We start from the raw sequence: 10,925 nt of genomic DNA, 5'->3' as shown, positions 1-10,925 counted from the left end.
TTTATTACCTATTTTGGATACTTTTTTACGATTAACTGATTTTTCTGCTGTAATGTCTAAATAGCCCTTTATTTCATCCAGTATATTTTTCATATCTCAGATTTGGTTTTTCATTTATAATGTTTTGACATATTTATTATAGTTATCTGCCATGTAGCTACATGTAGCTACTTAACAAATGCAGATTTTTTTCTATTTTCCTGACTATTAAAAAAAAACAGTAATTATGATGGCTTTATTTTAATAGTGTTTTCTACTTATTCTATAGTGCATGCTTTACCTGACTATGTGAATATATATTAATATTTCTTCTCATTATGGTTTGCAATTGCCTGTTTCATTGCATACGTATTAATGTTTCATTAGACTTCAAACATTGTGAATTCTTTGGTTCCAGATATTTTCATGTTTCTATAATTACTCTAAGGAGCTCTGGTAGCTTACATATGGTTACGAATTGGGCTGCGAGCTGCAAGGTCAGCAGTTCGAAACTACCAGCTGTTCCGAGGTAGAAAGATGAGGCTTTCTGCTCCCATAAAGATTTACAGCCTCGGAAACCCTTTCAGGGTCGGTATGAGTTGAAATTGACTCCACGGCACATAACAACAACAACAATAATTATTCTAGAGCTGTATTCTTTGATCTGGTTATATTATTCGGGAGAAAATGGATGTTTTTGAGGTTTATTTTTGACTTTCTTACTGGAAACCACAAAATCTCATTATAGTCTAAGAATAATTTTGTTACACAACTGAGATTTTTCTCCTGATTTTAGCAAATTGAATCTTTACTTTCTCCGATTTTATTGATCATTTCAAAGGAGACATGATGGTACAGTGGTTACACGCTTGGCTGCTAAATAAAATATTAGAGATTTGTACAGCAGATGCTGAATATATATTTGAGGTTAAATGGACAGCTTTTACCCAAGAGCAATGTTCAGAAGTGTTAGTAAAGAAGGAGGAGTAGAAACAAGAACTATAGGGAGGCGATGGGATAATTGATGTTACACTGAAGAGATTGCAGTCAATGAGGATACAACATGTGTATGAATTATTGAATATAAAACTGATGACCTGCACCACAAAATTAAACACTTCTGGGTCCTGAACCATCCTCACAATTATTGGTACACGTGAGCCCATTGTTGATGCCACTGTGATAATCCATCATTTTGGGGGTCTTCCTTTTTTGGCTGAGCCTCTACTTTAGCAAGCATGATATCTTCTCTAAGGACTGGTCCCTTCTGATAATATATATGAAGAATGAGAAACTAAATCTCACCATTTTGTCTTTTAAGTAACATTCTAGCTGTACTTCTTCCAACACAGAATTGCTTGTTCTTTTGGCAGTCCATGGTACTTTTAGTATTCTTTAACACTATAACTCAAATGTACCAATTCTTCAATGTTGTTCCTTATCCATTATTCAGCATTTATATACACATGAGGCTATTAAAAATACAATGTCTTGGTTCAGGCACAACTTAGTCCTCAAACTAATATTCTTTCTCTTGAACACTTTAAAGAGGTCTTGCAGAACAGATTTGCCTAACAACATACATTATTTGATTACTTGGATGTTGCTTCCCTCAGTGTTGATAGTAGATCTAAGCAAACTGAAGTCTTTGACACTTCAAAATTTTCTCTATTTTTATGTTATGTACTGGTCCAGTTGTCAGGATTTATGTTTTCTTTATATTAAAGTGCAACCCATACTGAAGGCTGTAGTTTCTGATCTTCATCAGTAAGTATTTTAAGTCCTCTTCACTTTCAGCAAGCAAGGTTGTGTCATCTGCATATCACAGGTTGTTAATAATTCTTCCTCTATCCTGATGCCATGTTCTTCTTCATATAATCCAGTTTCTTGGATCATTTACTCAACATAAAGACTGAATAAGCATGGTGAAAAAAATACAACCCTGAGGCAAACTTTTCTTGATTTTATGTCCTAAGTGTTCTCTTGTTCTGTTTGAACAACTACCTCTTAATCTACATGCAAGTTTCTCTTGAGCACAGTTAAATGTTTTGAAATACCCATTCTTCCAAATGTTATCCATAGTTTGCTATGATCCACACTGTCAAAAGCCTTTGCATAGTCAATAAGGCACAGATGAACATCTTTCTGGTATTCTCTCCTATCAGCTATCTGACATCAGCAATCTCTCATTTCACATCCTCACTTGAATCCAGTTTCTGGCAGTTTCCTGTCAATGTATTGCTGCAGTCATTTTTATTTTTTTATTATCTTCAGCAAAATTGCTGCATATGATTATTGTTGTTAAGTGTTGTCCAGTTGTTTCCAACCCATAGAGACCCTGTATAGAGTTTCTAAAGAGCCACTGGTGAGTTTGAACCACCTAACTTGTTCAAATTGACCTTGTGATTGAGCATTTATCCTACAGTGCCAAACTAGGACAATTGAAAATATCACAGCTTGGGTTAGGTTAGCCTTAGTCCTCAAACTGACATCTTTGCTTTAGATCACTTGAAAGAGGTTTTTGCAAATATTTTGCCTAAATCATTACATCTTGTAATGTCTTGACTGTAATTTATAATTATTGTAATTTATAATTATTCTGAATTGATTATAGATGTAATATATTATAAATGTTGATATGAATTTGGTATATGTAGAAAAGGCAGACTTCTCAAAATAGTCTTCTTAAAATCTGTTTTTAAATACATTGAGCTACAAAGGAGATTATAGAGGGGAAAACAAACGTTTTTTTTTGTTGTTTGTTTGTTTGTTTTAATTATTGGCTAACAAATTGAAGAGTTACCTCATGGAGACTTTCTGACAGGTTAAGACAATGTGACTGCATACCAATTTGTTGTTGTTTGAAGTGCCATCGAGTCAGTTCTGACCTATAGCGACCCTGTATAGGGTTTCCAAGGAGCAGCTGGTGAGCTTGAATCACTGACCTTGTAGTTCAAATGGCTTTGCAGTCTGGCTCATTAGCCGACAGCGCCACATCAGGGCTCTGCATACCAATTTACCTCATATTATTTGCTGATCAAATTAATTATTAAATAAACATTAAGAGAGCAGAAATAAATTCTATAAAATATTGTATAGCAAATATTTTAAGGGTTTTAGGCAATACGATCTGTTAAACTGCTTGATTCTTTCATTGGAAGCAACCATAGGCATTGACAGGTAGTGTATGAGAATGATTCTGTTCCAATGTAACTTAATTAAAACACACACACACACACAAAAAAAAAAAAAAAAAACAGGAACTGGATAGATTTTGTATTCAGGCGTTAATGACATTACTTTTATCATAATGTATTACCAAATGGGTTTGAAAACATAATAGCATGCTCTTTCACAATGGCTGGACAAAAACTTCAAGGCTTGGTATCTTTGTGTATTTCTCAGACTTTTAGTAGAAAGTCTTTTTTAAGCCTTTCTACATGTATTCTGTCAGTTGCTCAGTTTAGGATACACTGAGAACTCTCTACATGGCCCCCTATGCCTAGATTCCTCCTCTTCGTGTCCCAATCTGCAGATACTAATCACTTCTGCTGACAAAATTATGATCCTTGCCAGCTCAAGTCAGAGAGATATTCATGCTGATTTTCATCCCCAATTCACAGCATCAGCTCACTATTACCCTTTCGGGGCTCACATATTGAATTTCCATTCTTTGAAAGATTGCAGTTTTGATGTTTTATATCTCATATACTTTATTAAATGTTAAGTTTACTTAAGGCAGAAAACATTGACTAGTAACAGTTACTATGACAGATATAGAAAAACCATTTTTATATTTATTCTGAATTTGTGTTATGTGTGTACATTCCATTGTCAATCAGGTATGGTCTAAATTGTTGTAAGCAAATCTTCTAAATAGTCTCACTAGCTTATATTATTCTTACATCATACTTGTTTCCAGTTATTTATTATTTAATTTATTCCTTTCAATCCTAAATATGCTTTAGTTGACTTCTTTGTCAATGACATGCTCTTTTATTTTGATTTTATTATATAAATACTTTAAAACAAAGACAAATGATTCTTTTGGCATTTTTGTATTTAAAATAAATGTATTTAGGACAATTATTGTTCCATGATTTCTCAGGAATAATAGATACATTATGTATTAGATAGCACTAAAAAGCAAGAGAAAGAGGATGGGAGATTTTATTTGTGGAAAATTCATGATTATGTTTTCATTTCTGATAGAGATTGGATAAAGGTATTACTTGACCATAAGATGTTTAGCCTATCTCAACTAGCTAAGATTTTAGAAAAAAAATATTAAGGAGCTAGTCTTCCATTTTCACTTGATTGCTCAAATTATATGTGGTTTTACTTGTTTGAGATAAATACAATTTTTTTCATAGTATCATTGAAAGCTTGTCTCACCTGCTTATTTCTCAAGGTATAAATGAAGGGGTTCAACAAAGGAGCAACAGATGTAGTGAGCACAGATACCCCTTTATTTATGTCCACCTGCTTTTTTGCTGAAGGTTTTATATAAATGAAAATACAGCTACCATAAGTGATGGAGACAACAATCATGTGAGAAGAACATGTGGAAAAAGCTTTTTTTCTTTGCTGAGCAGAAGGAAATTTAAGAATTGTCTTGATAATATATATATAAGATAGAACCACACCTATCAATGTTACAATTAATATCAAAACTGCACAAATTATAACCATCTGTTCTATGAACCATGTATCTGAGCACGAAATCTTAATCAGAGGAGATGCATCACAGGCAAAATGATCAATAGCATTGGACTCACAGAATTCTAGCTGAAGGCCCATACCAACTAGAGTGATGATGATCATCAAGCCAGAGATCCAGCAGCAGAGGACAAGAATGGCACAGTCTCTGTTATTCATGATGGTCATGTAACGAAGAGGTTTGCAGATGGCTACATAGCAATCATAAGACATGGCAGCCAGGAGGAAAAACTCTGTGGCCCCAAAGAGCCCAATTGAAAATACTTGACTGGCACAAGCATTATAAGTAATGGTGTTATCTCCAGTTGATATACTGTACAGAAATCTGGGAATACAGACTGTTGTGAATGCGATTTCTTAGAAGGAGACGTTTCTAAGAAAAAAAGTACATAGGTGTTTTAAGGTGAGATTTATTGAGAGTAAGAATGGTAATTGTCATATTTCCACTTATACTAAGCACATATGTAAGAAATAAAAACCAGAATTTGTAGCTGTGGGTTATCTGTAAATCCCAACAAGATGAAAGTTGTTATTACTGTGTAATTTTTCATTACTGCCTTTAATGTTTCAGGTAATCTGCATAGAAACACAAAGCAGAGAGAAAGTGTGTGAACACTTCTCAGTTGTCAGAATATATGCAGTTCTCCAGAAAGTACAAATACCAAATGAACCCTTCCTCTTATCAATTATGACTTTCTTTACAATTTTAATCCTCGTCCTTTCTCAAGAACTCAACAACTGCATTTTATTACATATATTGCGTAAAATGTTTTTTCCCTTTTCCAATAAAGTTTTGTTGATATTGCATTTTAATTTTAACTTTCACTATACTGCTTTGTAGTACTGGTTTGGAACTTAGCACTGTTCCGTAAAGGTGGTTTGAAACACAAGGTCTGTGTTTCAAACCCACCAGCTGCTCCACAGATACCCTATGTAGACATGGTAGTGGTGAGTTGAAATGACACTTAACAAACATCATAATATTTTTAAGCACCATGAATATTTGTCTAGTAAAATATGCTATCACACTATTAAATAGAGACCTATAAAAGCTATAATATAGAAAATATACCAAAACTGATCTCTTTGAAAGCATCAAAATGGTAAAAGGACAGTGAGAAAGGTAATATTGGTAGTTGGCAAAGTATTTCTTTTTGAGGTGTTTGCTATTTTCATCTGAATGGCAAATACTTCAGTGACTTTGGGTAGAAAAAAAAAGGAGTTTAATGCATGTCATGTGTAAGATTATCCAGGAAAAATCCAACACTTTCAACTAGGACATTTGAGAACTGTCAAAGTTATGATGGGCTGGAATCAGAAATTCTTTCATAATTAGCTTATTTCCTTATTAGATTAAAGTGGACATGGACTAATTGACTGCTAAGCAAAATAAAGTGCTAATGGAAAAAACAACTCTTTATCCAGTAATTGAAATAATTTCTAAAATTTTCCACCTATAATACCCACAGTGACGTAAAAAAGATACACAAAAATTAGTATTCATGGACGCAGATATGACTAATAATTGAATGCTAAAACAAATAGAGAACAAAACAGACAAAATAAGTATCCAGAGATTGTAGTTTACAGTCATAGATGTATCATAATAATTTAAATTAATGCAGTTGTGACATTATAAAGCAAGAAAAATAATTGCCATTGACACCAATGAATTATTTTTCATCAATGAAATGAAACCTCCAAGTTAAAAATGTTCATAAAATGTTTTTAACACAATAACTTGAATAGAGCTGAAACAGATGGAATGTACATCATAATTAGATATCTTGTGTTATAAATTTAATTAAATCCCTGAAAATATATCTCAAATTGACTAGACCATAAATTTTCAATATGCTAGTATCCTCCATTATTCATTAATTTGAGGAGATACATTTATGTTTTTGAGATGGTGTTGTATGGGGGGAAGTTGCGTGATTGCAATGAGAATTATAGATGTCACTTTTGATACTCATCAAAGTTGACTATTTTATTGCTCACATACTTTAGCAATTCATGCAACACTATTGAAAACACCTTCATTTGAGTTCATGATTAATACTTTAAAAAATATACGTCATTCCAAAACTGAAAATTTATATATATATATATAAGGAGCTCTGGTAGCGTAGTGGTTACGAATCGGGCTGCGAACCTTAAGGTTAGCGGTTCGAAACTACCAGCTGCTCCGCAGGAGAAAGATGAGGCTTTCTACTCCCGTAAAGATTTACACCCTCGAAAACCCTGTACAGGGTCGCTATGGGTCGGACCCGACTCGATGGCACTTAACAACAACAACAAATATATATATATATATACATTCTCACTGTTAATGAGGCAGATGAGTGTTCATTATGCTAATGAGACAAGAAGCAATCTACAGTGTTAGGCTGTATTTTGATTCAATCTCATATAATACAAAAGAGATTAAGGAAGTGAGCTGAGATCAGGGAGATCTACTACTGCCAAAAAAGAGTCAGAGTGGAATTTGTCTTTTACACCCAGAGTCCCTGCACTGAGACACTCTTGACCCAGGAGAAACTTGATAATAAGGGCCTTCTCCCACATACAACAGGCAGAGAAAATCATCCCATGTAGCTGGCACCCTGAATTCAGATTTCTTGTCTCCAAAAATGTGAGAGAAAAAAATACATATTTGCTAAAACCATGCATTTATATTATGTCTGTGATACTAGCTCTAGAAAATAAATATATCTCAATTAAACATAGAAAAATATGTGGAATAATATAAAAATGTCCAAAGACATAGAAGATCCAGTAAAAATTCAAATGATTGTATAATTTAATACTAAATTAAAGTGATAGAAGGAAAGAAGAGACAATATTTAAAGAAATAATGGCTGAAGACATACACACTTCCATATCAATTCCAGATGCAGTAACAATATTTTCATACTTTATGCCACCTGATAAAATTATAAAAGACAAAAAAAATGTGAAAAAACGATTTTCAGATATTGAACATCAAGTAGCAAAACACAGTTATCCCTAAGAGAGAGGAACAAATATAAAATTAATACAGTTTATCGACATGTGTTTTCATGCTACAATACAATGAAAGGAAAAGCAGGAGCAGCCTAGTCATCTTTCAGAGTTGAGAGGAAATGCTGTTACTTTGGGAACGCCAACTCAGCTAAGTGTGCATAGCAAAGTACCAGTGAGGCAAGAGTTTTACAGAGAAAGTAAACTCTGGTAATCTTCCACCAGGTACCTATGAGTATTCAAATGATCATTGTATGCATGTGAGGGGATTAAAACTTGGAAAATAATCACATTAAATAATAGAAGGAGTCTCCTGGTGTAGTGCTGTGGGTTAATGCACTGGACTGCAAAGCCAATTTGAACCACAAGCTTGGCGATTCAGACTCACCAGCCACTCCCCGAAAACCCTATACAGGGTCACTATGGGTCAGAACTGACTCGATGGCACTTAACAAAACAACAAAAACAAATAAATAATAGAGGGGAAAGTGTTAACAAAGAAACCTGGAAATGGTTTCTGCTTCTACACTTGAGTGGAAAAACTCATAATTCAAGGTGAATTTTGTATAGTATAAAGAAGTTTATTGTGTCAGTTGTATAACAAAATTATTCCTAAACTATAATGAGCTGTTGTGGTCCCCAGTAAGTAAGGCAAAAATAAACTTCAGAAATATTCATTATCTCCCAAAGAATATAATTGTATCCAATTATAGGGCTCAAGAATTATTATAGAAATGCACAAATATTTAGTGACAAAGAATTCACAGTGTTGGAGCATAATAAACATCAACAGTTATCAACAGGAAAGGCAGTTGCAAGCCATAAGAGGAAGAAATATTAACATTAACATCATCAGGTTAAGAATGCATGATAGAAAAAGTGAAATATAAAATTCAAATAAAGTTGTTATAATGAATAATTTTTATATACTAAAGAAAACAGAAAAAAGTTTGAGTTTATTAAGTTGAGTCATGGCAGATATAAGACACATATTAAAATTTTATAAACAAAAAATCCAACTTCAGGTATAAACAATAAACTGGGTGAAATAAAGAGCAATTTACACACTATAGAAGGACAGTTAATGACTGTGAAGAAGTACCCAAAATAAGTTATAAAAAATGAAATTTATGTAAAAAATGAAAACGAAAAATGAACAGAGCCTCATCAGCATATTTTTGAAGAATTCAGCATAGCCTTAGATATATTCAAATGAAATCTCCAAAAAAAGAGGGGGGGTAGGGAAGGTTGGGGACAAATGGTAGGAGAAACATATATATGAAGAAATAAAATAATTCTTTACATTTTAAAAGCTGCCATATTTACCATCCCTATTTCAGAGTTGTATAACTAAGAACGCCATGTGGAGAAGTTCTACTATGTAATACATTATGATACTGCTATTGCAGCTAACAACAACAATAAAGACTATGTGAAGAAAATCAAAAATTAAAAATATATCTCACAATCATAAGAAAAAAAATGTATCAAAATGTCTTTAGAAAGTTCTAAATTATGAGTTAATAAATTCCACTGTGTTGTGATAATCCAAAGCTTTTGTAAAAAGTTCCTTAAATTTTTAGGGATATTCTTTTAAATTTCTCTGATAGCATATTGTTGCATCTACCCAGACTGTAAGGAGCCCTGAAAGCACAGTGGATTATGACCTGGGCTGCTAACCACAAGGTCTGTAATTCAAGTCTACCAGTCACTCCATGGAAGAAAGATGAAACTGTCTGCTCCCATAAAGACTGACAGCTTTGGAAACCCTATATAGTGTCACTATAAATTGGAACTGACCTGGTGGGACACCACCATCACCACCCAGACTGTAGTCCAGTTTGACTGGAATTAGCTTTGATTTTAGAAGAAGTATGATTAAGTAATTAATTCCTACTCTAGCCTGCTCCCCAATTTCTACTCTGGGACAATGATCTCAGCTACAATCTTTGTGAAAAGAGCCAGCATTGAAGGTGTCCAGACATTTATAGAGAGGAGAATTTTTTTTTTTTTTTTTAATGAGCTCATGGACAAGAGAAAAAAGAGAGAGAGAGATTTAAAAAAACTAAGACCCCGTTTCATGTTGCAGATACACCTTGAATTATTTGTAGTAGCTCATACTGAGAAACATTATCACAGGATAAGGTTTTCCACAACCCACCTTCCTTGCATCTTGAAGACATCAATTCTTTATTCACTACTGTTATTTCTAGCTAATGATTTTCTAAACTTCATTATTATCCCAGAATACATACAATACAGTCCTTTGGTCCTTTTAATTGCCTAATTCAGAATACAATCTTAGAAATATTCTAATTATTGTTTATGTATAATTTCTAGTTAATATCCTTAGACTTCAAAATACTGGTTAATATGCTTCATTTCTTAATAAATACTATTTTAAAAAGAAATGCCAGACCAATGTTCACTAAACTAGGAAGATAAATTTATGTTTTTTGAGATGGAGTGTGTGGGGTAGGATGGGGCATTGCATGTTTACAGCGAGGATAGTAGATGTCATCACTTTTTATACCCATCAAACTTGATTATTTGTTGCTCAAATACTTAATCAATTAATAAAACAAGACTAACAACATCTTCATTTTAGTCCATGACAAATATTTTTTGAAAAAGTAATGAAATTGATTAAAGATAAATGAAACTAATGTCTTGTATCTTTACGAACTTTCCAAATTTTATATTATTGTTGTTAAGTGTCATGGAGTCGATTTTTTACTCATAGAAACCCTGTAAAGGGTTTCTGAGGCTGTAAATCTCTACTGAAGCAGAAAGCGTCATCTTTCTCCCATGAATAATTTTGTTACACAAGTGAGACTATAATTAACATAATTGTGATTGTGTTTCTCAGTCTAATGTGTATCATACAGAGCCACCGTGCTCCCCCATATATATATGTATACACACACACACACACACACACACGTGTTGTTGTTATGTGCCGTAGAGTCAGTTCCGACTCATAACGACCCTGTACAGGGTTTCCGAGGCTGTAAGTCTTTACTCGAGCAGAACGTCTCATCTTTCTCCCGCGGAACTGCTGGTAGTTTCGAACTGCTGACATTGTTGAGTCAGTTCTGACTTATAGAAATCCTTTGTATGGTTTCGGAGGAACGGCTGGTGAGGTTGAACCTCCGATCTTGTGGTTCAAATTGACCTTCCAGTGTATTAACACACAGCACCACATTAGGACACTCCTTTTCTCT

The 10,925-nt window shown here is 33.6% G+C and overlaps 1 pseudogene; it reads right to left on the bottom strand.

Annotated features, from left to right (window-relative positions):
• Positions 1–2,664: 2,664 nt before the first annotated feature.
• On the bottom strand, positions 2,665–5,249 carry LOC102817601 (annotated as a pseudogene).
• Positions 5,250–10,925: the final 5,676 nt, after the last annotated feature.

This window comes from Chrysochloris asiatica, unplaced genomic scaffold (assembly GCF_000296735.1).
Source record: "Chrysochloris asiatica unplaced genomic scaffold, ChrAsi1.0 scaffold00033, whole genome shotgun sequence".
In the NCBI taxonomy this organism is placed as follows: domain Eukaryota; kingdom Metazoa; phylum Chordata; class Mammalia; order Afrosoricida; family Chrysochloridae; genus Chrysochloris; species Chrysochloris asiatica.
The sequence above is the reverse complement of the archived record's forward strand: the minus strand, read 5'-3'. Positions and strand labels throughout refer to the sequence as shown.